We start from the raw sequence: 26,854 nt of genomic DNA on the forward strand, positions 1-26,854 counted from the left end.
AGATGGCACATTTGAGCTAGCTACTTATCTGTTTCTGAAGTCTTAATTCTTCTGCTTTGTCATGACCACTCAGTTTGCATACTACCACCCACAGACCTGCTACGCTCTTCCTGATCTCAATGCCTCTCTCTTAGCCTGTGCCAGATTTTTCTTTCTTTTAGGTCAAAAACCCCACCTATTCGGTTATGACAACTGAAAGGTGTCTCTACTTGTAAACTAATCTATTTTACTCTTGCAGCTAAAGTTTCATATCAATGAATTTTGAAGTTTTGTTATTATGTGGGAGGCAAATTGTTCTGGCTGCTTCCACAGCATTTGCTGGAAAAGGATGAGGAAAATTAACTAACTAATTAATTAAGTAAAACTTTGCATCTATATTTTTATTTGAATTGTACTGTAGACAGCAAATATTTTTCAGATCTAAATAACTCAGGCTCTCATTAACTTGAAAAATCTAAACTGAATCAAGCAAAGAAAAAAAAATCTTTGCTGATGGAATTGAAGATTCATCTTCCCCTCCCATATATTCATCAAGAGCCGTGACTTCAGTTTAAAAGTCTGAATTTGCTTAATCGTGCTTCACATTCAGCACTACTTCCATTTTCTGAAAGTATTTGTATACAGGGTGGTCCAGATCTAATTATGCAATTTTCATTATGCTATAACTTATTAAGTTTATTACATAGAGAATTCACAAAAAAATATTTTTGTTGCTGATAGATGGCAGCACCTGCCCTGCATTCGTTTATTGCAAGATATTTTGAACAATTCTTTTGTCTTGCATTGTTTTCCTGCATTGCATTAAAAGTTGCATAGTTAGATCTGGACCACCCTATATATAAACTGCTAAGGGTTCTGTCTGTCCGTCACATGATTACTTGCAAACCACTGGGGCTAGAACCTTCATCTTGGTCTTAATTGAAAGTTTATGATGTGATATGTGCAGGTGAAGCAAAAAATGAGACTTTTGGCAACCTATGCAAAGTTGTTGGGGTTTGCATCTGTCCTACAGCAAACTGCATAATGAAACTCATCGGGGAAAGTGACATCACAGAAAGAAAAAGAACTGTGGTGACATCTGCTGATCGTGAGGCAAATTGCAGAGGCCCGATTACATGATAGAAAGAGAAAGAATGACAGATTTGGTATCCACTAACCTTCCAATACATGCAGCGAGGCAACCTGCTAGCACTCACAAACTACTGGAGCCGGAAGCTTAATTTTAAGTTAACTAGAGGTTTATGTAATGCCTTGTTTAATAATATTTTAGTAAAAAATACATGTGTTCTGGATGTAATGTCTGATCATACTTCTGTATAATTGAGTATTGTTTGCTATTCAGAATTATTCCTTGCTGGTCCCCATTGTATCCAAAACTTTGTTGTCTCCGTTTTCCATGAAAAAATAAACTACATTTTTTTTTCTTGGCCATTACTACAAACAAAATGGTGAGAAATAACAGATAAAAAATATAATTTTTCACTGGAGTATTCTTTTAAAAATCAATGTTTAGATAATGAGAATAACAAGCCATTGAAAGAACTGGTGGATTGTTGGCTCAATCTCTTTCACCTAATGTGTCCAAAAAATATTGAAGTACATGGGATTGGCTCCAGCAGACCCCCGTGACCCTGTGTTCGGATTCAGCGGGTTGGAAAATGGATGGATGGATGGATATTTGAACATTCACAGGTTAAAGGCAAGTTTAGAAGTTAAAAGTTAGTAATAGTAAAATACTTTATTTGCCCTTTAAACTATTTATAAATTAAGAACAAGTACATATTGACTTTGAAAGCGAGAATGTTCCTATTTATTCTTTCCCATCTGGAGACTGCACATATAGTGTAAAAGTAGGGATCTATATTGTAAAATGCAAAATTATAATGCATTTTTGTGAGACTCTTTTTTTCAGAAGGTTGGCTTTCCTTTTCATATCATTTCTTGTCTCCATGTGTGACAACCTATCATTCTCATAGGTATGACAACTGCTTGCATAGCTTCAAAAATGATGAAGTTGTAATTGTAGTTTGACAACTATTTGAAAACTCAGGCTATACTTTTTGCAAGATAAGCATTTAGACAATCAAGTTCTCCTTTTCCACCACTGATATTTTAGAATACAGAGGTGGAATAATTTTTAGTTTAGTTTCAAAACTTTATCACTGTAATTGATCAGAGATGGGAGAAATAAAAGAGATCTGAAGACACAGAGTGGCAGTTTTACAACTGGTAGCTATAGTGAGGTTCTGGATAATTGTTAGGGCATGCAGGGAAAATATAAAATAATGCTTATCAGGGATGAATAACTGTGATAATGCAGAAAGTGAGACTTGATGTTGTTGCCAATGAAAAAGCTACATGTGTCTGGTAACAATGGTGTCACTTATGGAAACAGTTTTTCAGCCATCATACTGCATATCAAGGAGCACTGGACAAATGTTTTCATTTTGTGAAATGAAATTGTAAGACACCACCTGTTTTATTGTGTTATCAGATCACCTGTGGTATCCATCTAACATGAAAAGAACAAACTAACCTCTTAGGTTCTTTTCTTACTGTGAGATAAGAGGGAATGTCGAAACTAGCTATGTAATTGTTATCTGTAACCTCTAAAACATATCACTGGTTCATATTTACCCTGTGTATTCCACCCTAGGAATCTCTATCAGCAGGCTGCTGTGACTGTCTTTTATTTTCACTCCTTTATGACAACCCAATTTACCACCAGTAGATGACATAAAAAAGAATCTGTCATGTCCTTAAAGGACTGTGGCAAAACAAAGCACTCAATAACTTGACAGAGACATTGAGTTTAAGCTTTTACTTAAAAATTAAATGTACGTCTTTAATAACCAGCTTTTCATTTCACTGCACTTTGTACCTGTATAACTGTGCGTGTGATGAAAAAAAACTCTTGAATCTTGAATCTTCAACCAACAATTGCAAAGTAAGTAATACAAAGAATTATACACCTTGGGTAGGTTCATGCTGTCTTCATTCAGTCCTAGATGACAGTTCCCAGATAGTCCAGTTACTTAGTTAAGGATTATATATACTTAAGTGAAACATGAAAACAGACCTCCTTGGAAAGTGTCCAGCAACTAAGCAGGTAGTAAACTCTTTTAAAAATGTCTCTGGCTCTTCTCAAAGTTTCATAAAGACAACAAAACACAAACAAAGCTAAAGCCTAACTAAAAACTGAATTGAAAAAGGCAGCCACACCAAAAAATGTGTACACACCTGACTTACTGTCCGCAACCAAAGTGGCTAACATTTTTACAATTTCTCAAAACACTGAAAAGTTATTGCATAAGCTGAAGATCGATTCCCATGGGACTCAAAAGCTGCAGTAAGGTACAAGGTTATACAAAACATTCTATGATCATAGTTTGCCTTTCAACTTTCCTAGAATACACTTTTGCTTCTGTTCAGTTTCACAGTTCTTTCAGGCTTTGGCCATTTACCTGAAATTTGTCAATTTTAAATGGTTAAAACATCTCCTATACACCATCAAACTCAGAAGACCAAATGGACAGCTATCATTAGTTTTTTTTTTAACTTGATCTTATCTGCAGACAGTCTACATTGTAGTTCAGATGCCTCATATTGTACAGTACATCTAAATGCTACTGTACATGAAAAGAGGTCAATGGCAACTACTGACAATTAGTTTTTTCATTTTATTTTCACATCCTGGGTATATGCATTTATGAACAGTTTAACCTGACAGACAACTACAAGCTAAACATACAAAGAAATTTGTTTTATTCCTGGATTATTCATTGATATTCTGCCACCATTGTTTCCCTTTGGCTCTGTAGTACCCTCTATATTGTGTGAGCAAGGCGGCTGATTGCACCCCTAGAGGATATGGACGCTCCTCTAAAAAATGCTGAAAGACTACCTTCACATTGCTCCCTTACTTGTGGCTTTGTCACGCGATATGCTTCCCACGCGGTACTTTGCATACTTAAATGCCCGAACAGCACCTATTGGTTTTTGATTGATTGATTTTCTCTCTCTCTCTCTCTGACATTCTCTGCTCCTGATGTGTACTCCTTTGAAGAGGAAGACATGTTTGCATTCTTTTAATTGTGAGATGGAACTGTAATCTCTGTCTTGTCAAGGAGCACGTTTAAACTTTTGAAAAAGAGACAAATGTTTGTTTGCAGTGTTTGCATAAAGTTCCTGTCTCTACAACCTCCTGTGTTTCTGTGCAAATCTGTGACCCAAGCGTGACAATTGGCTGTTGGATGCATGAAAATTCCATTCAAAGAAGTCGCTATCAACTGGTATTTGAATATGTGCCCTTCTCTCAGGAAGGTAACACAAAGAAAATGTGAAAAAAAACATTTTGAAATTTACCTCTAAAACGTTTTCTGAAACTGGCACTGTTGCTGCTTTAAAATGAATGGATTCTACAAGTTTTGTTGCTTTTCTTTCATATGTCTTCTGGGGCCCCACTGGCAATTGTATGCTGCTGGAGAGGCACACAGGCAGCCGTGGTGGGAGCCTATAAAAAGGTTAACCTGTCACAGACATGCTGTCATCATCTTAGTGTGGCCTATTGAGCTGTCATTCTGTGGAGAGCAAGCTACTTCAAAGACTGAAAAAAAGAAGAGTTAAAATCCATCGGGTCACCGCAGGCCACAATTGCAAGTTTCCAGGACAAATGAGTTTACAGTATGCTATAATTGTGAAAAAATTATTTTGGCATAAAATAGGAAACATGCTTTAAATGATATGTTCCAGTGCAAACAAAGAAAACGGTAGTTTATAGTCATATTTGCTACCTACTTGGATATGCAATGCTTTCTGTTTATTTGAAATACTTACCAACTAATAAATAAGTATATACTATTACAAGTGTTGCTGTGCTGCCGCTGCTCTCCTCATGATACTATACTGTCTTATACATTTTTATAGGCAGTTTCCACTTAGGACAGTAGATCAGCTAGATCAGCTTGTGGTCATGGGAAGTTATGTCATAATGGGTACAAGTCCAGCATTGTGGTGATTTTGTACTCACTATACTGGTACATTTTTCTTCAGAAACATTGTCAGCTTTATTTGCATTGTGATCCACACTATTCCTTGCTCGTTGTTTTTGTATTAGGGTTACTAGCAACAGTGGAAAATGAACAATAAGTTAATTATCTATATCAATTTAGCAACTTGTGCCATTAAAATAACACTTTAACAAAGCAAAAGTGCCCTAACTTCCACTTAAGCTGACTCAGATGAAATGATTTGTACTCAGATGAAAATAATTACTAGGTACCACAAAAGATGACAAAAACAACATTTATTTATATAGCACGTTTTCATTCAAATGATGTAGCTCAAAGTGCTTTACAAGATGAAGAAAGAAAAAAGGAAAATATATAAATAAAATTTGGCAATACTAAGTAACAAAGAATAAAGTAAGTAAAAAAGTAAAAAACTCCAGAGGGCTGGAGAAAAAAACAAAATCTGCAGGGGTTCCAAGGTCATTAGACCCCCCAGCCCCCACTGGGCATTCTTTCCAACATAAATTATTTCAATTAATCCTATTGGTTTTCAGACTTCATATGAAAAAATTAGATGATGATGGTCATGTGGAGCTCTGGCCTTCAATCCATCAATATAGGGACTGCACGGTGCTTTGATCAGGTGGTGGTGGCAATCAAACCGGAAAAAGAACAGCAGAGAAAGTTGGTGTTAGTACGGATTGCAGAGCCATGATACAAATGATAATTAAATGCATATACAGAATATCAGGGTTATATTAAAATGAAGCTATAAGAAAGCCATATTAAAATAATGGATTTGTAGCAGTTTTTTATAATGCTCCACCGTATTAGCATGGCAAATTTCTACCAGTAATCTAGTCCAGATTTTAGGTACATAACAGCAGAAAGCTGCCTCACCATTTCTTTTAAGTTTAGCTCTTGGAATTATAAGCAGACACTCATTTGAAGATCTAAGATTATGATTTGGAGTGTAAGATGAGAGGCATTCTGAAATATAGGATGGAGCAAGATTATTTAAGGCTTTGTAAACCATAAGCAGTATTTTAAAGTCAATTGTAAATTGCAAAGGCAACCAGTGTAGTGGCATCAAAATTGGAGAGATGTGCTCAGATTTTGTTTTCTTACTTAAGATTCTGACAGCTGCATTCTGCACTAGTTGTAACCAATTGATGTCTTTTTTGGGTAGTCCTGAGAGGGGTGCATTACAGTAATCTAGTTGACTAAAAACAAAAGCATGAACTAATTTTTCAGCATCTTGCAAAGTTATAAGGGATCTAATTTTTTGCTGTATTTCTTAAGTTTAAAAATGCTGTCCTAGTGGTCTGATTAATATGTGATTTAAAATTTAGGTCAGAGTCAATAATTTCCCCTAAATTCTTTACCTATGTCTTGACTTTTAAGCCTACTGGATCAAGTTTATTTCTAATATCCTCATTATATCAATTTTTGCCAATCACTAAGATTATTGTTTTCTCCTCATTTGATTTGACAAAATTACTACTTATCCACTCAGAAACACAAGTAAGGTCAGTGAACCAATAGAGTCAGTATTATCAGGCGGTATTGATAAATACAGTTGTGTGTCGTCATCATACCTGTGGTAGTTCACGTCATGCCTTGAGATAATCTGACTTAATAATAACAATAATAATAATAATAATTCATTACATTTATTAATGGAAGATCGAAAAGAGCAGTGGACCCAGGATAGATCCTTGTAGGACACCATATAGAATATCATGTGTCTTCAAAGTATAACCACAACAATTAACAAAGAATTTTATACCTGTTAAGTAAGACTCAAACCAATTTAAGACATTGCCAGAGAGGCCCACCCACTGACTAATGCGATTTCTAAGAATATTTTGATCAATGGTATCAAATGCGGCACTCAGATCAAAGAGGATGAGAACAGATAAACAGCCTCTGTCTGCATTTACCCGCAAGTCATTGATTACTTTAACGAGTGCAGTTTCTGTACTGTGATTTGTTCTAAAACCCGACTGAAACTTATCAAGAATAGAATGTTTATTCAAGTGTTCATTTAATTGCGTAATGACTGCCTTTTCTAGGATTTTACTTAAGAAAGGCACTTTAGAAATAGGTCTAAAATTTTCAAAAACAGAGGAGTTGAGATTATTGAGTAGAGGTTTAACAACAGCAGTTTTAAGACAATCTGGGACAACCCCTATATCTAATGATGAATTTGCTATATCAAGAATGCTATTAATTAACACGCCGGATACTTCTTTGAAAAAACTTGTTGGTTTTGTGTCAAAGAAGCAGCTGGAGGGTCTCAGTTGAGAAATTATTCTATATAAATCAAGTAACTCTATCCTGGTGAAAGAATTTAATTTGTTTAAAATGGAACACCGAGGTTTAATAGGATCGGTATTGGGTGGATGTACTATATTATTTCTAATATCATTAATTTTGTGATTAAAAAATATAGCAAAAGCCTCACAAGTTTCACTGGAAGTTTTTTGGAGGCATTCCATTGAGTGATCTGGGTATAGCAATCGATCAATTGTAGAGAATAAAACACTTGGATTACTAGCATTGTTTTTTATAACTTTAGAGAAATAGCATTGTCTCTCCAGATGGAGTATGTTGTTGTACTCTGTTATTTTAGCTTTCAATATTTTGTAGTAGACAATCAATTTAGTTTTTCTCCATTTACTCTCTGGCATGCTTTCTTTAAATTAGTTTAAATTCTCCTTGGAATACAGTGTAACAGTGCTGGGGGATTTTTTAACTGTCTTTTCAGGAGCGACTATGTCAACGGCACCTCTCGCTTTAAATTTAAAATTTACCACCTTACTATTTACATTATTATCACTATTGTAGCAAGCACTACAAACGGACTGGTTGCTTAAAATATTTGTAAACTTTGAAGCTGCAGATAAATCAAAGAAGCATTTTTTAACAATACTTTTCTTATTAATTTTATCTATCAGTATTTCTATATTAAATAGTAAGAGAAAATGGTGAGATAAACCGATATCCACGATTTGCCCAACATCAACTTTTAATTTTTTAGTACTCACTAAATTCATTGTGTGCCCCCCTTTGTGTGTTGGCTGACTAACATGCTGACTCACTCAAAAGAGTGCAGGAGGTTCATGAATTCTTTTGCCTTCGGGTCACACTAAGTCTGAGAATTCCTCAAAGAAAGACACATTACATTTAGGTGGTCTATACGCAGACAATACTACAGACTGAGAAACTCCTTGAATAACAACGGCAAGATACTCAAAGACGCAAATGTACCAAAGCTCACATCTTTACACTTTAGCTGACTTGAATAAATATTTGCTAAATTGCCGTCTTTCTTACCTTGATGAACTGCACGAGTAAAGCTGTAATTTTGAGGTACAGATTCAATTAATACAGCTGCACCATCAGAGCTAAGCCACGTTTCACATAATGTAATAACGTCGATTTTCCTATCACTAATAAGATCGTTGATGAGAAACGTCTTCTTGGTTAATGCTCTAACATTTAATAAGGCTATATTTAAGGTCTTGGAAGAGCAGAACTGAGTTGTTGGAGCATTACGGCTGTTTGAAATGGTGATTAAGTTAATACTAATGCCGCTTTGTGCGGATTTTTTATTTAATCTATAGTCTGTTTTTATAATTTTAATAAAGTGCACATCTAGAGGTGAAATGGTAATTAAATTATTCACATTTATGCTGCACTGTTTGGATTTTTTACGTGAACTAGCAAGGCTTTATGGAAAGAATTACGATTAAAAGTACATAGTCAAGGAAGACGAATTACCTTACAGATGTTTTTAGAGAGGATCCGGGTAGTGAATCTATTAGGATGCAAACCATCCCACAAGAAACGTGGCTTCACCGAGAACAGATCCCAGGATGAAGAAGTCTCATTAATAGGGTGACCAATGCTTGATCAACCAATTTCAGGATATCAACTTTAAAAGTTCGGAACATGGCTGAAAAAAATCAGAATGTTCTCATGCATTCATTTGAGTTTTGATCCATATTTATTCAGATGTCATTTTACTGTATAAACTTACATTTTAGAAATTACAACAACAACAACAACATTCATTTATATAGCACATTTTCATACAAAAAGTAGCTCAAAGTGCTTTACATAATGAAGAAAAGAAAAATAAAAGACAAAATACAAAATTAAAATAAGACAACATTAGTTAACAATGTAAGGTCCGATGGCCAGGGTGGACAGAAAAAACAAAAAAAAAACTCCAGACAGCTGGAGAAAAAAATAAAATCTGTAGGGGTTCCAGGCCACGAGACCGCCCAGTCCCCCCTGGGCATTCTACCTAACATAAATGAAATAGTCCTCTTTGTAGTTATGGAGTCACTTGATGGTGATGGTCATACAGACTTTTGGCTTTTAATGCATCTATCATTGTTGGAACATCTTGGTGCTTTGGGTAGATGCACCAAAAGGACACCGGAAAAGGAAACAGAAGAGAGAGTAGGGGTTAGTACAGATTCTGAATGAATAGTTATTATAATGAATTGGATATACAGAGTATCAGGATTAAATTACACTGAAGTTATGAGAAGGCCATGTTAAAATAATGTGTTTTCAGCAGTTTTTTAAAGTGCTCCACTGTATTAGCCTGGCGAATTCCTACTGGCAGGCTATTCCAGATTTTAGGTGCATAACAGCAGAAGGCCGCCTCACCACTTCTTTTAAGTTTTGCTCTTGGAATTCTAAGGAGACACTCAGTTGAGGATCTGAGGTTGCGATTTGGAATATAAGATGTCAGACATTCCGATATATAAGATGGAGCGAGATTATTTAAGGCTTTATAAACCATAAGCAGAATTTTAAAGTCAATTCTGAAAGACACAGGTAACCAGTGTAGTGACATCAAAACTGGAGAAATGTGTTCGGATTTTCTTTTCCTGGTAAAGATTCTAGCAGCTGCATTCTGCACTAATTGCAAACGATTTATGTCTTTTTTGGGTAGTCCTGAGAAGAGTGCATTACAGTAATCTAGCCGACTGAAAATAAACGCGTGAACTAATTTGTCTGCATCTTTCAATGATATAAGAGGTCTAACTTTTGCTATGTTTCTTAAGTGAAAAAATGCTATTCTAGTGATCTGATTAATATGCGATTTAAAACTCAGATTACAGTCAACGGTTACCCCTAAGCTTTTTACCTCCGTTTTGACTTTTAATCCTAATGCATCAAGTTCATTTCTAATAGCCTCATTGTATCCATTATTGCCAATCACTAAGATTTCGGTTTTCTCTTTATTTAATTTGAGAAAGTTACTATTCATCCATTCTGAGATACAGGTTAGACATTGTGTTAGTGAATCAAGAGAATGGGGGTTATCAGGTGCTATTGATAAATACAGCTGTGTGTCATCAGCATAGCTGTGGTAGCTCACGTTATGTCCCGAGATAATCTGACCTAATGGAAGCATGTAGATTGAGAAGAGCAGCGGACCCAGGATAGAGCCTTGTGGAACACCATATAGGATATCATGTGTCTTTGAATTATAATTACCACAACTAACAAAGAATTTTCTCCCTGCCAGGTAGGATTCAAACCAATTTAAGACGCTGCCAGAGAGGCCCACCCATTGACTAAGGCGATTCTTAAGATTATTATGATCAATGGTGTCAAATGCGGCACTCAGATCTAAGAGGATGAGAACAGATAAATGGCCTCTGTCTGCATTTACCCGCAAGTCATTTACTACTTTAACGAGTGCAGTTTCTGTGCTGTGATTTGTTCTAAAACCTGACTGAAATTTATCAAGAATAGCATGTTTATTGAGGTGCTCATTTAACTGTATAATGACTGCCTTCTCTAGAATTTTACTTAAGAAAGGTAGGTTAGAGATGGGTCTATAATTTTCAAGAGCAGAGGAGTCGCGATTATTTTTCTTAAGTAGGGGTTTAACTATAGCAGTCTTAAGACAGTCTGGGAAGACCCCCGTATCTAATAACGAATTTACTATGTCAAGAACATTATCAATTAGCACGCCCGATACTTCTTTGAAAAAATTTGTTGGTATTGGGTCAAGGGCACAGGTGGAGGGTTTCATTTGAGAAATTATTTTATGTAAATCAGGTAAATCTATCCTAGTGAAAGAATTTAATTTGTTTATTACTGAATACTGTGGTTTAGGAGGATCCTTAGTGTTGGGGAGATATACTATGTTATTTCTAATATCATTAATTTTTTGATTGAAAAATACAGCGATAGCCTCACAGGTTTTACTGGAAGTACTTAGGAGGCATTCCTTTGAGTTACCTGGGTTTAACAGACGATCAATCATCTAAAATAAGACTCTCGGATTACTAGCATTGTTATTTATAATCTTAGAGAAATTATACTGAATCATACATTTACTATTTACATTTAAAGATCATCTAAAAATAATGGTTCTATCTTTTGGAATCCAGTTTATAATCAATTTAAATTATTGTGCATTTGCCATCCAATGCTTTTCCACGGCACACAATCCGTATTTTAATTAAAATTCAAATTCAAATTCCATATAAATATATAATGGAAACCTTAAATACAAAATAACATTTTTATCAAAGTTCTTTAAATAGATTTGACCTAAAGGCAGACCTTACAGCACAAATACTCTTTGGGCCAGACTACCTTATTTATTTTACTATGTGAATGAACTAAATTTCTGTTTCTATTTTCTGTTCAGTAACCAAAAAGTAAAAATTTGAATATTATAACATCAGTGCTACATAGAATAAATTGGTGTCAATCAAGATTATTTAGGATATTTTCATTTGCACAAATTCTTTAATGCTAATTTTCAAACAACACATTTTTCAGATCAGTGTGTCAGAAATTGTTTCATCTGGTTAGTAAATTTTACTTTTATAAGATAAATACGAAGACTAATGTTAAGGACACAGCTGGATAATAATACTTACCGAAAGCTAAAATTTACTGGACAAGTCAAATTAATTTAGATTTTGCAAACTCCTAGTGCTTTAATATTCAATATCTCCTCATCCATTTATATGTTTCTTCCAATTTTAAAGAATTTTTCTGTGAAATCAGACTAATCAATTGAAGATTATTAATTGAATATTTCAGAATTTCTGTAAAACAGCCATTGTTATGTTGTTTCCAAAGTGCTACACATAAGTGATCAGACTCTGTTACTGCTTAGTCTGCATTCTAAATCCAGAACTGACCATTGATTTAGGCTGATCATGCCTGCTGTACTTATTTCTACTTATAGGCAGAATCCCATTCTTGCCTATACTAATAAAATACATTTTTCACATTTTAGTTGTTATGTTAATGAACATTACTTTAACTTCAGGAACCCAATAAGCGATATAAATTTAAATGTTTGCCAAAAGTACTAGGGTGTTGTACCGTGTTAGCAATTATGAATGCAGTGAGAAGTCAAGTAAAATGACACCTTTTATTGGCTAACTAAAAAAGATTACAATATGCAACTTTTCGAGGCAACTCAGGCCCCTTCTTTAGGCAAGATGTAATACATAAACTGGAGTTCCCTGTGTTTATATACACACTAGGACCAGTAACAACATTGGTAAATCTTTAAGTGAAACATCTTAAATGTAAAAAATTAATAGACCTCTTCAGGCTAAGATTCATTAAGCAAGAGAGGAGAACAATGTATAGTCAAGATCTTTGGATAAGATAACTGTCCAAAAAAGTCTTTTGAAGTTTCTGATGAGTTTTACAATACAATGTGGGTCTGTAGTCATGTTGTCTGTGTCAGTCTGAGTGATGCAAACAATCCTCATATCTGGCCATAAAACTCTTGTCTCTATTCAAACCATGCATAAATGTGTTAAATTTTAGCATGAGTTTAACTTCCCATTCTTTTCTCTCTCTCTTGCTGTGTTCTGAGGTTGCCCATAAGCACTGTGACTTTAAAGTCCCTCTCACAGTGTTCATTGTTGTTGAAGTGAGCTTCTACAGGAACATCTGTGATGCCATTCTTGATGTGGAACCCGTGTAAATTCATTCTCTGGCGGAATGTTTGTCCAGTTTCTCCCACATAGAGAAACTTAGTCTAGATAAATTAGGTATGCACGGTGCCAGCTTTTTAAGGCACAATCTCCCAGAACCATCTCCGAACAAGGTGGCCTCAAGTCCAAGCAAACAGTCTCCAACAAGTTGTCGTCCATAGGGAAAACAAAATGGTGCCTTGGGACAGCATAAATCATTTTTAACAATGTTGAAAACATAATGAAGAAAAAGATTAATACAACTACTAGATTCTTTAGCTTCAAAAACCCTGAAAACCTTGTTTTCTGGGTCAAGGCACAGTTATAAAAAAATAATGTATAAACCAGATTATGATATACATGTTATGGCAATCATGTACAATTATAATGCATTAAAGATTACATCATCATGGTGGTTCGTCTAGTGCTTCAAAGTATTATGAGTTGAGTCACATGAATGTCTGCTCAGTTTGAATGTTTTGAAACACTGCATAAACTTTATTTTGGAATCAACATATGGAACAGCTCATTTTGACACTAAGAGAATAGCCTATTGGGTACAAATCACTTAAAAAATGGATAGATAGTATGACAAGTGCATCCATGCTTTTTTACTTTCAGATGAATGCAGAGACTCCATTCCTTTGTTGGGCTATGCCTGGTGCTGAATTAAAACGCAATTGATTTTCGCTATCATTTGTAATTCACCCAAGTTAAAGCCATTACAGCCCACTCCTGATTAATCACAAACTCACATCAGGGCCTCTCAAAGCAAACATAAATAATATATTTTTATTTCTGAACTAATGCAGAATTGGGTACATGTGGCATTAATTAATGTAAGGCTTTTTCCCTTTGAAAAAGCAGTGTTGTATAGTAGTTGTGATACCTGAAATCAACCATTGTAGAATCAAACCAGCAAACTTGGACTTAATTATTTAATTTCTTTATAAGTTCCTGCCTACTTATACTTCTCTCCTGGGCCCACCAATTGATGATCCCTGATCTATACCACCATTGACAGCTTATCAAATTTCTCAGCTAATAACTACACCCAAAATTATCCTGTATATCACAATACATTTTCTAGTACTACAACAGTATTATTAAAGGATATAGCATACCACAGAGTTAGTAATACTGAAATAAACATTAATAATGGATAATGGACACTGACTTGAATAAATTTGTTAAAGTGCTAAAGTCTATTGTTATGCTTGTGAATTAGCACATTTGTCTGTTTCTATTAAACGTATTGCTGAAACATAGGTGTTGTTACCCTAATAATTCAGGCCATAACCTGCTTTCTACCTGACATTTATTTTTCTAGATTTCAATTAAAGGTAAGAAGGAGCTTGTTATTAAGAATGTACAGAAATAGAGATCGAAACCCTGTGAAATTAAAAACTGAGGAAAATGGCAAGAGGAGATTTGCTTTTACAATTACATGCAATCTTGACTTTTCTTTACTACAGCCTTTTGCTCAAAGGCATTATGTAGTGAGGGCATATAAGCATAAAATCTATACTGTCTCAAATCTTGACAGTCAAATTGAATTTCTGTTGGATGTTGGCTCAATGCTTACTCTTGCAAACTCTATTTCATGGTCTGCTAACTCCTAAGGGTGTTTTATGTAACACTGTAAGATACATCTTAAACATAAATGGTATACATGGTGTGACATAAAATCAGGATGTCATAATGTAAGCTCTCTAGTTTCATCTTTTGTTAATAGTTAAAAATGGAATGCTAGTAGTATTTTCTTTTACCCTTTTGATAATAGTATAGCAGTGTTTATATTTCATCCATCCATCAATTTTTACAACCCACTTATATTTGACAGACAAGTAAAGAGGAAGTGAGTAACCTGTCAGCATCAGGTGCAATGCAGAAACTTGTCTTAAGAGGGACAGCAGTACAAAGCAATAGGATAAAATTATATAACATGATTATTACAGTGATCATCTGATTGTTAAAAGGAAATGCTTTGTTCATGTGTTAGCCCAAGGAAACTTTACACAACAAAAAAGTACAAATAAGAAACCGAAACCAGTGGTGAAATTTACATACTTACGTATTTGAAATTAAAGTGCTTTGCAATGCATTAATAAAGTAAAGGTTTAAAGTTGTATTCCCAAAGTGCAAAAGGTTTACGAGCTGACAGTTACTTGTCCTTGATATTAGTTAGGCACCAAAAACCTCAGAGAAAGGAAATTAGTATAGTCTGAAATTGAACTTTGTAGTGGGTGCTATGTTTATTAATCTGGTATACCGGATGAAATTCTTGTTATGGGTTTAATTTTGTCATAACTTTATACTGATAGGGAAAAAATAGTTAAACTCATGAACACATTTTACTTTAAGCATTTTCACACTGAAAAATTGCTTTCAGGGCTCACCCAAGGTATGTGGCACCACCCCAGGTTGAGAGGGGGCGAAGTCGCTAACTATCGTGTCTCCCTTTTCTCTCACAGCCTCAAGAAACTACTCCTTGAGGGCAATGGAGCCAAAGAAGCCCCACCCCTTCCTGTCCGACTGGTTTAAAGGAGAGATGCTCCCAGGAAGTGACAGCTCAATTTGTACCTAACTAGCAATTAGGAAGGTCATTCAGACACCTCACATATGTATAAATGACAACAACTTTCCAATCTTTTTTTTGTTAAAGATTTGCTTTATTTTTGTGGCAATGAATAAGGTTTTGCCCTATAAAGTGCCTCTATACATAACAAAGCCAAAACATGTAAATTATTATGGTCTGCCCTCTTACGCAAGGAGCATAACAGGGAAGTAAGCAGGATGCAATAAATTTAGAGCAAGTAAAGCAAATAAATAGCCAGCTAATGTAGCATAACAGCACAGCTAGAAAAGTCTGCTTTAAAAAGAGTGGAAACATCAGACATGCAGTATAAAGGGTCTGAGGTAGGACTCAGTGAAGAACAACTTGTGCCAAAGAGAGGGGTTTGGATTCAAATAGACTGACAGAACAAAAACAGTGCTATGCAGAGTATGACAAGTCACTTTCATTGCTGGTGGCAGAAATACAAGTAACCTGTTTTATCACCTCTGAGCAAGACGTTCTTGAATATGAATATAGTTTATGATTGAGTTTATTTTATCCAGACAAAAGTCTGTGATTCACACTTAGTCTCAGGCTTCATTGGAAAAGGCTTTTTCATGAGGCTGTGCCTTTTGATCAAAAAAGGGCATAGAAAACAAACTTAATAACAGTGTAATTATGCAAGGATAAGGTTCCAATTTAAACCATTCAGAGAGACAGATTCAGGTGGAATATGGATTTGAGGTATGACATGCCAGAGTGAGAATACTTAAGTCAGACAGCGATCCCGAAACTGCACCAAGCTGCACAGAGCTAGTATATTTCTCAGCAACAACAGACCTGTTGTCTCGTCGTACTTTGGAGATATAACTAAGCTTAACGGTATACTTCTTTAGTGATTACTGGAAGTTGCGTATATATACTGTTTGCAAACATTCTATTTTACAGACAACCACACCAGAGAAGCAACTGAACAAAGTTTATGGAAGCCACTAGATTCATGGGGACTGTGAGTAGAGAGGCTAGTTGTCATAAGAACTGATGATGGAGACAACATTGTGAAGGCACTCCTGCTGAATAAATGGAGGAGGCTTCCATGTCTTGAATACAAGCTTCAACTTACTATAGGTAAATTCAAATTTGCTCCTGCAAAAAACTAGCATATCATGTCCATAAACTGATAAAGTGTTTGCTTCAGTGATTGTATAACCACATGTGCACTGTAAAAAAATGCATGCTGTCATAGAAATTATGAACAGTGGAAATGGATGTCACTAAATCTCTGGCTACTTTTGTTTTATCAATGTTATAATTTGTATTTTATGTTTTTATATTGTATACTGTATGACATTATGACAAAACATTACTAATATGCTTTCAAAACATAAAACTATTGACTTTTAAATTAACCTCTTTCACCAGAATGCTTACATATGCGTTTTACAAACTTTAAAAGACCGCACAACTAAAAATATGTAGAGACACGAAATGTCACAAAAATGAATGGCCACAAACTATTAACAATTATTAATATGTTGTCAGGACAGAGTGCTCCTAACAGAAAATAAATTTGAGATGTGATTTAATGTATGTGTTAAGATGTAATGCATTCCACAGTCTATGGTAATGTATCATAAAGTGAGTATGTGCTATGAGAACAAAGGGAAAGGGGTACCACAGAGTTAAAAAAAACAGTAGGAGAAAACTTGAAGTATAAATAAATTAAGCAACAACAAGCATTTTCTTGCATATTTTGATGCAACACTGTTGAAATGCTATACATTTTTAAGATTACAAAGCAGAGGAATAAAAAATTGTTTTAGTACAAATAATGATGTTTCTTCATGAGAATATCTTAAAAATTATCTAGCAACATAGATTTTTGTAGAAAGAGGATTTTAAAAATTGATGCGCTTTAGATCATGTTATTTCAGTACAGATTTTATTCTGCTTTATAATGTTGGGAGGGTGATTAAAAATAGTTTTCAATAAGTTTTTGTATTTGCATTTTTTGCCTCATAACAATTTTATTAAAAATTCATTAAAAAGTAGACTTTTTTTCTGTTGACCTAGTTATAAATATAAAATATTGCTTACTGCTCTTTAAGAGTATTAACCCAGCCACAGGGGATGCACAAACCAGTGTGCTTCTTCGTGCCATTCCCAAGCCCGGATAAATGGGGAGGGTTATGTCAGGAAGGGCATCCAGTGTAAAAAATTTTGTCAGATCAATATGCAAACAACAATAAAGATTTCCATACCGGACCGGTCAAGGACTGGGTTAACAACCACCACCACCAGTACTGTTAGCCAACAGGGGGCTGGCGGAAATTGGGCTACTGTTGGCTGAAGAAAAAGAAGAAGAGGGAGAAGGCGTGTCTGGAGACGGGGAGAAGAGGAATGTAAAGAGTGTGGAAGTGTCGGTAGAACTGGTAAAGGTAGAGAGGTGATACGATGGAGAGAAGGAAGGTCGATATATTGTGTGTGCAAGAGACCAGATGGCAGGGGAGTAAGGCCAGGTGTATTGGAGGTGGGTTCAAAATGTTCTATCATGGTTTGGATGGGAGGAGAAATGGGGTAAGGGTTATTCTAAAGGAACAGTATAGTCAAGAGTGTCAGACAGAGTGATGTTAAGCTGGAAAATGAAGGTGTGATGATGAATGTTGTTAGTTCATATGCGCCGTAGGCTGGAGGTGTGATGAATAAGAAAGAATTATGGAGTGAGTTGGTTGAAGTGGTGGAGAATGTACCCTAGGGAGAGAGAGTGGTGATTAGAACGGATTTCAAAGGACATGTTGGTGAAGGTAACAGAAGGGATGAGGAGGTGAATGGTAGGTATGGTGTCAAGGAGAGGAATGAAGAAGGTCAGATGATAGTGGATTTTGCAAAAAGGATGGACATGACTGTAGTGAATACGTATTTTAAGAAGAGGGAGGAACACAAGGCAATGTACAAGAGTGGAGGAAGATGCACACAGGTAGATCCTGTCCAATGTAGGAGGGTCAGTCTGAAGGAGATTGGAGACTGCAAAGTGATGGCAAGGAAAAGCATTGTTGGGCAGCATAGGACGGTGGTCTGTAGGATGACGGTGGATATCAAGAAGAGGAATGTAGAGTGAGGTCAGAGCCAAGGATCAAATGGTGGAAGTTGAAAAATGAAGACTCTAAGGTGGAGTTCAGGGAAAGGGTAAGAAAGGCAGTGGGTGGCATTGAAGGGTTACCAGATAGCTGGGCAACTACAACAGAAGTGGTAAGGGAGAAAGCTAGAAGGGTGCTTGGTGTGACATCTAGAGAGAGGAAGTAGGACAAAGAAACCTGGTGATGGAATGGGGATATACAGGAGAGTATACAGTGGAAGAGGTTGTCGAGGAAGAAGTGGGATAATTAGAGAGATGCAGAAAGTAGACAGGAGTACAAGGAGATAAGGCGCTAAGTGAAGAGAGAGGTAGTGAAGGCTAAAGAAAAGGCTTATGATGAGTTGTATGAGAGGTTGGTTTCTAAAGAGGGAGAAGAGGAGCTGTACCGATTGGCTAAACAGAAGGACCGAGCTGGGAAAGATGTGCAGTAGGTTAAGGTGATAAAGGATAAAGATGGCAACATACTCACAAGCAAGGAGAATGGGTAGAGCAGATGGAAAGAGTACTTTGAGTGGCTGATGTATGAAGAGAATGAGAGAGATGGTTGGATCATGTGGAGATAGTGAATTGGGAAGTGAAATGAATTACTAAGGAGAAAGTAAGGACAGCTATGAAGAGAATGAAGAATGAGAAGGCCATTGGTCCAGTTGACATAGGTGTGGAAGCATGGAGGTGTTTAGGAGAGATGGCAGTGGAGTTTTTAACTAGATTGTTTAATGCAGTCTTGGAAAGTTAGAGGATGCCTAATGAGTGGAGAAGAATTGTACTGGTACCATATTTTAAGAATAAGGGGGATGTGCAGAGCTGTAGTAACTATAGAGGGATAACATTGATGCGCAAATGCATGAAGTTATGGGAAAGAGTAGTGGAAGATAGGTTAAGAAGGAAGGTAATGATTAGTGAGCAGCAGTATGGTTTCATGCTGGGAAAGAGCACTACAGATGCGAGTTTGCTCTGCGGGTGCTCATTGAGAAGTACAGAGAAGGACAGAAGTTGCAGAGTTGCATTATGTCTTTGTGGACTTAGAGAAAGCATATGACAGAGTGCCTAGAGGGGAGTTATGGTATTGTATGTGGAAGTTGGGAGTGGCAGAGAAGTATGTAAGAGTGGTACAGGATATGTACAAGGAAAGTGTGACATCAGTGAGGTCTGCAGTAGAAACGATGGATGCATTCAAGGTAGAGGCGGGATTACATTAGCAATTGGCTCCGAGCCCTTTCTTAATTGCTGTGTTGATAGACAGGTTGACAGATGAGATTAGACAGGAGTCCCTGTGGACTATGATGTCTATGGATGACATTGTGATTTGCAGAGAGAATAACAATAACAACAACAACATTTATTTATATAGCACATTTTCATACAAAAAGTAGCTCAAAGTGCTTTACATAATGAAGAAAAGAAAAATAAAAGACAAAATAAGAAATTAAAGTAAGACAACATAGAAAAGGAGTAGGGTCCGATGGCCAGGGTGGACAGAAAAAACAAAAAAAAACTCCAGAAGGCTGGAGAAAAAAATAAAATGTGCAGGGGTTCCAGGCCATGAGACCGCCCAGTCCCCTCTAGGCATTCTACCTAACATAAATGAAATAGTCCTCTTTGTAGTTAGGGTTCTCATGGAGTCACTTGATGCTGAAGGTCATACAGACTTCTGGCTTTTAATCCATCCATCATTGTTGGAACATCATGGTGCTTTGAGTAGATGTGCCACCACCAGAAGGACACTGGAAAAGGAAACAGAAGAGAGAGTAGGGGTTAGTACAAATTTTAGAGCCACCATAAATAGTTATTATAATGAACTGGATATACAGACTATCAGGATTTAAATTACAGTGAGGTTATGAGAAGGCCATGTTAAAGTAATGTGTTTTCAGCAATTTTTTAAAGTGCTCCACTGTATTAGCCTGGCGAATTCCTATTGGCAGGCTATTCCAGATTTTAGGTGCATAACAGCAGAAGGCCACCTCACCACTTCTTTTAAGTTTTTCTCTTGGAATTCTATGGAGACACTCAGTTGAGGATCTGAGGTTACGATTTGGAATATAAGACGTCAGACATTCCGATATATAAGATGGGGCGAGATTATTTAAGGCTTTATAAACCATAAGCAGAATTTCAAAGTCAATCCTGAATGACACAGGTAACCAGTGTAGTGACATCAAAACTGGAGAGATGTGCTCAGATTTTCTTTTCCTGGTTAGGATTCTAGCAGCTGCATTCTGCACTAGTTGCAAACGATTTATGTCTTTTTTGGGTAGTCCTGAGAGGCGTGCGTTACAGTAATCTAGTCGACTGAAAACAAACACGTGAACTAATTTCTCAGCATCTTTCAATGATATAAGAGGTCTAACTTTTTCTATGTTTCTTAAGTGAAAAAATGCTGTCCTAGTGATCTGATTAATATGCGATTTAAAATTTAGATTACAGTCAACAGTTACCCCTAAGCTTTTTACCTCCGATTTGACTTTTAATCCTAATGCATCCAGTTTATTTCTAATAGCCTCATTGTATCCATTATTGCCAATCACTAAGATTTCAGTTTTCTCTTTATTTAACTTGAGAAAGTTACTATTCATCCATTCTGAGATACAAGTTAGACATTGTGTTAGTGAATCAAGAGAATCGGGGCCATCGGGTGCAATTGATAAATACAGCTGTGTGTCATCAGCATAGCTGTGATAGCTCACGTTGTGCCCTGAGATAATCTGACCTAACGGAAGCATGTAGATTGAGAAGAGTAGCTGACCCAGGATAGAGCCTTGTGGAACACCATATAGGATATCATGTGTCTTTGAGTTGTAATTACCACAACTAACAAAGAATTTTCTCCCTGCCAGGTAGGATTCAAACCAATTTAAGACGCTGCCAGAGAGGCCCACCCATTGACTAAGGCGATTTCTAAGAATATTATGATCAATGGTGTCAAATGCAGCATATAGGAATAGAATAGGAGACCTTGGAGAAGTGGAGATATGCTCTAGAAAGGAGAGGAATGAAAGCCAGTAGGAACAAGACAAGAATACATGTGTATGAATGAGAGAGAGGTCAAAAGAATGGTAAGGATGCGGGGAGTAGAGTTGGTGAAGGTGGATGAATTTAAATACCATGAATATGGGGATGCTCAGAAACAGAAAAAGAAGCTTAGGATGGATGTTCATCTTTGCAGTGTTGATTCTCCCTGCTAGTGTAAGATAGAGGGTAGACCATCAGTTCACATCTTGTTTAATTTTCTCAATGCAGACAGCAAAATTTTGTTGAAAAAGACCTTTATGTTTACTTATGTTGTTTACACCTAGGTATTTCAACTGATCTGCTAAAATAAACTGAAAGGTACCCTTTCTAATATTATGGGCAAGTGAATTCAGTGGAATTTTTAAGTTTGGATATCATTTGAAATTCTGCTAGTGCATTCAAGACTACCAGTACAGAGGTTTGTGGGTCTGATATATTCTATACCATGTCATCTGCATATTGTGAAATCTTCTATTCAAGTCCTTCTCTGGTAATCCCCTTTATCTCTGACGCATTTTGAAAGTAAATGGCCAATGGCTTGATGGCGATTGCAAAGAGCAATGGTGATGGAGGTATCATTAGCAAGTACCACGTTCTAGTTTGAAGTAGTTTGAAATAATGTGGTTGATACAGACAGAGTCTTCTGGACTGGTTTAAAGTAATTTTATCCATGCACATATGTTTGGGCCAAATTCAGATTTGTGCAATGTGGTGAATAAGTAGTCCCATTCAACCATGTCAAATGTCTTTTCTGCGTCTAAGGATAATAATATCTCTGCTGTGTTAGATGTTATGGATTAGTATGTTACATTAAACAGACATCAAAGATTAGAAGCTATGTGTCGGCCAATAAATCTGGTTTGGTCTTGTGATATTACAGAAGGAAGCACTTTCTCAATCCTTCCAGTGAGAACTTTGGAGAGTATCTTAACATGTTTATTAAGAGCTGAAATTGGTCTATATGATGCACAATGTAATAAGTCCTAATTTTTCTTGGGAAAGACAGTAATTACTACTTAGTGAAATGTTTGAGTAAGCCTTTTGTCTCTGGCTTCTGTAAATGTTGCTCAAAGTAGTGGAGTGAACGCATTTAAAAATATTTGTATAAAATTCCACTGGGTAACCATCAGGGCCTGCTGCTTTCCTACTTTGAAGTAAGTTTATAACATCTAGTAATTCTGAGAGTGTCACAGGTTAATAAAGTTCCTCTGCACTAAGACTATCTAGCTGTGGTATCTGTAATGCATCAGAAAAATCATTAGATTGTATTTTATCTGAGTAGACTGACTGTAAGGACTTAAAGTACTCTCTAAATGTGTGTGTTATATTTTTATGGTCAATGATTTTAATTCCGTTGGCGTTGGTAATTACTGTTATTGCATTACAGACTTCCTGCTTGTGGATTTGTTGAGCCAAGATTTTATTAGCCTTCTCTCCGTGTTCATAATAATGAGGTTGTGATTTAATACTAAAATCTCTGAAGCTTACAAAAAAAATCGTAATCCCGGGCCACCTTAAATTCCTTCACACCTCTCCATTAGCATCTTTTGTTTTGCAAATGTGTCGATCAGCACAAGCAGCAAGCAACCTGCTATCCCATCCCCCCCACTGCCGCAGCTCAAGTCGGACAAAAAGTTCTACCAGCTCAAGTCTGTTTATCTGGGTGTGAGGTTCCTGGAACTGTATTGGGTAAATAATATATTGTTATTTGGAACACATGCATTTCATGTGTGTTCCATGTCTACAACAATCTGGGTAAATGTAGGATGACAGGAAATTCAAGGCAAGAAATGTTGATCACATAGCTAAAACAGAAACTTTTTTCATGTTATAGTACTAATGACAAAATTTTGACATGAACTGTATAATGTGTGAAGAATGAAGTCCAAATATCAATTAAACACTTTCACAAAAGGTACATATATAACAAAACAAGTGCATTTTTATTCAAGAATATAACCTGAAGAAAAAGAATTCGAGTTAGGGTACAATGCTGACACGACCACTTGGGTGGTACAGTGGTATGAATTGCTGACTCATAATCAAGATGTTGTGGGTTTGTTTCCGGGTCTTTCCTAGATTTACCATTTTGAGTAGTGAGCTGCTCTTACTGTTACTATTATAGAATAAAAACACACATTTGATTTGAGTCTATAACAGCCAGTGTAAATTTATTGTACTTGTAAAGGTTAGCTTTTTTTTTTTTCATTTTTATTCTCTCAGTCACATTCACGCTCCCCCCAATCTGACACTGCTGTTTTTAAATAAAGACGTGCTATAACAGAGGTGAACTCAGATTAGGATGAAGGTTCTACATTGAAGAAACAGAAGCCCTCCCCCAAGAAATGTCCACTCACACATAAGAACAACACAGCTGCACCAGGCGTAAAGGCGAAAGATGACACTGTCATCCTGCCAGTGAAGCTGCCACACACATCTCCTTCAACGAAACAGCAGAGCCTACAGAGCTTGCCAAGGTATTGTGTGAAGTTCCGTTTGCGATTATGTATTTTGATGATCTTTATATGAAAAACATTTATATGTTACTTATATAAACGCCACATTGAATGTTGTTTACCTATATTTATTTACTTATCTTACTACAGAGTAAAGTCAAAAGTAGATTGCAGGGCATGCTGTCAAAGTACATGAACAATGCCACTCCTAATTTAGGAAAAGATCAGTTACATAAAATGTGACGGCAGCTTCCACCTGCAGTTAAAGTCACTTCAGTACACAATCAACTCTCCACGCTAGTTTTTAGATCTGCCCAAAAAAGAAGTCTGACTGCATTCCCGGTACCATTGTGACAGACAGGTACCAGAGAAAGAGTGAAAGGGAAGGTCTATGGGACGGTAGTGAGACCTGCTATGTTATATGGGTTGGAGAGGGTGGCACTGACCAAAAAACAGGAGACAGAGCTGGAAGTGGCAGAGTTAAAGATGCTAAGATTTGCATTGGGTGTGACAAGGATGGATAGGATTATGAACAAGTACATTAGAGAGTCAGCTAAAGTTGGATGGTTTGCAAAAAAAGTTAGAGAGGTGAGATTGCACTGGTTTGGACATTTGCAAAGAAGAGATGATGGGTATATTGGGAAAAGGATGCTAAGGATAGAGCTGCCAGGCAAGAGGAAAAGAGGAAGGCCTAAAAAAATGTTTATGGATGTAGTGAGAAAGGACATCCAGGTGATGGGTGTAACAGAGCAAGATGCAGAGGACAGGAAGATATGGAAGAAGATGATCTGCTGTGGCAACCCCTAACGGGAGCAGCCCAAAGAAAAAGAGGAATAAGATTCCCACTCTTCTGGTTTTCTGTATATACATAGCTGGAGTAAAATATTTGGCCAGTGAATCTCCTATAAAATACATTCTTGGCATTTAGGCCTGATAAGTATTAGAATGCTTTTTACTCTTTAGATAGTGATTGAGACCATTGACATTCCCACTAAAAATGTTCACTGTTTGGTCAGAGAGACACTTCTTCTGAACTTTTGAGGACATTTTGTAATCTTAGGTAGACGTATTATGTTGTTTCATACAATAGCTGTAACCTTGAATTCATATTATTGCCAAGTATTATGGCTAATGAGCCTATTATTATGTTAGTATTTGCAGTTGTTGGGTAGAAAGGATACATAAGAAATAGCTTTCTGGTTTTTTACCACTATCCCCCAGCCCTCCCTCAAATTTCTTTCCTTAGTTCCAGTCCTCTGACATACTAAAAGACACAGCATATCCAAAACAAAACAAACCACTAGCAGTGGTGTAGAAAGGATTTAAATTAAAATTGAGATATCATGATAATTCAGTCCAAATACAATGAAGCTAGGATATGATGTTAAACACTCTCTTTTAGGATAAATAAAAAAAATAAATAAATATCTCATAGTAGTACAGTCAGGCTACAATGAACCCAGGGTAAGATGTTACACAGTCCTCTTAGGGAAGAGGAAAGAAAATTGAGAGATCTTATGATATTGCAGTCCACAAGCAAAAAAAAAACCTAGGGTATAATATTAAACAGTCCCCTTAATAAATAAGAAAAAGGAAAAAATACTTAATGGTTACCATAATATACATATGTTTAATAAAATACACTTCAATATGGCAACTGTAAAAGAAAAAATAAAGTGGCCAAAAAGGAAATTGAAAGGAATGGAAATAGAATGTTTAGTTACAGCAAATGTTGCATTTTTAGATAGACCAAGTAGTGAGCAGAATCTTCTTTGCATAACCAGGACACAGCCTGATCCATGTTCACATTATGGACAATGTCGGGATCAGTTTTTTAGCTCTTTTTCAGTAAATTCAAGATAGCCGAAAATGTAGAATTGGTCATCAGAAAAAAAAATCAGTTTGGCTGGAAACAAGAGGCTGTATCTGATTTCAGCTTTGCATAAACACTTTGAGCTACATCATTTGTATGAAAATGTGCTATATAAATAAATGTTGTTGTTATTGTTGATGATGCTATAGAATGCAGCTTGTTTAGCAGCTGTTGAAGGGGAGAAGTCTGGGAAAATATGAATGCGGTTATTTTCAAATATAATTTCCACTTTCTGTATGAGAATTGACACCAAATTTTCTTTGACACCTAGTTTGTCAAATCAAACAATCAAGCATCTTGGTTTTGAGGCATTCAAACCACATATGTAATACGATACAGCGATCACAGAATCCAATTAAAAGTCTTTTCTGATTATTTTAGAAAGTAATTCAGCTATTAATTTCACTGGGTTTGGACTTTCATGGTTTTCCAGAAGACCTTCGATTCTGATGTTTTTCCTTCATCTATCTTCCAATGCAGCTATTTTATCACTGAGCACTTTGCATTCGGATTTTACAGGAGTTGCTTTATTGTCAACAGCAGATTTTGATTGCTCAACTACTTCAATACGATTTGTGTTTGTTTAACATCTTCCAGGTGATTGCCAAGTCCTTATTTTATTCTCAATTTTGCTTATATTTTCCTGTATTTTTATTGATATTTGAGAAAGAGTTTAATTAAGGTTTACATCAGATTTATTGTTTAAACGTACCTCCTTATATTTTATTTCCTGAAGAAACTTGTCCGTTCTGCTGATGATTCTGTTGTCTATTCTAATATCAATTCTGTCTGCTCTTGTGTATATTATCTGTTTTTCCCATGAGTA

The sequence above is a fragment of the Erpetoichthys calabaricus genome, chromosome 2 (assembly GCF_900747795.2).
Source record: "Erpetoichthys calabaricus chromosome 2, fErpCal1.3, whole genome shotgun sequence".
Classification (NCBI taxonomy): Eukaryota; Metazoa; Chordata; class Cladistia; order Polypteriformes; family Polypteridae; genus Erpetoichthys; species Erpetoichthys calabaricus.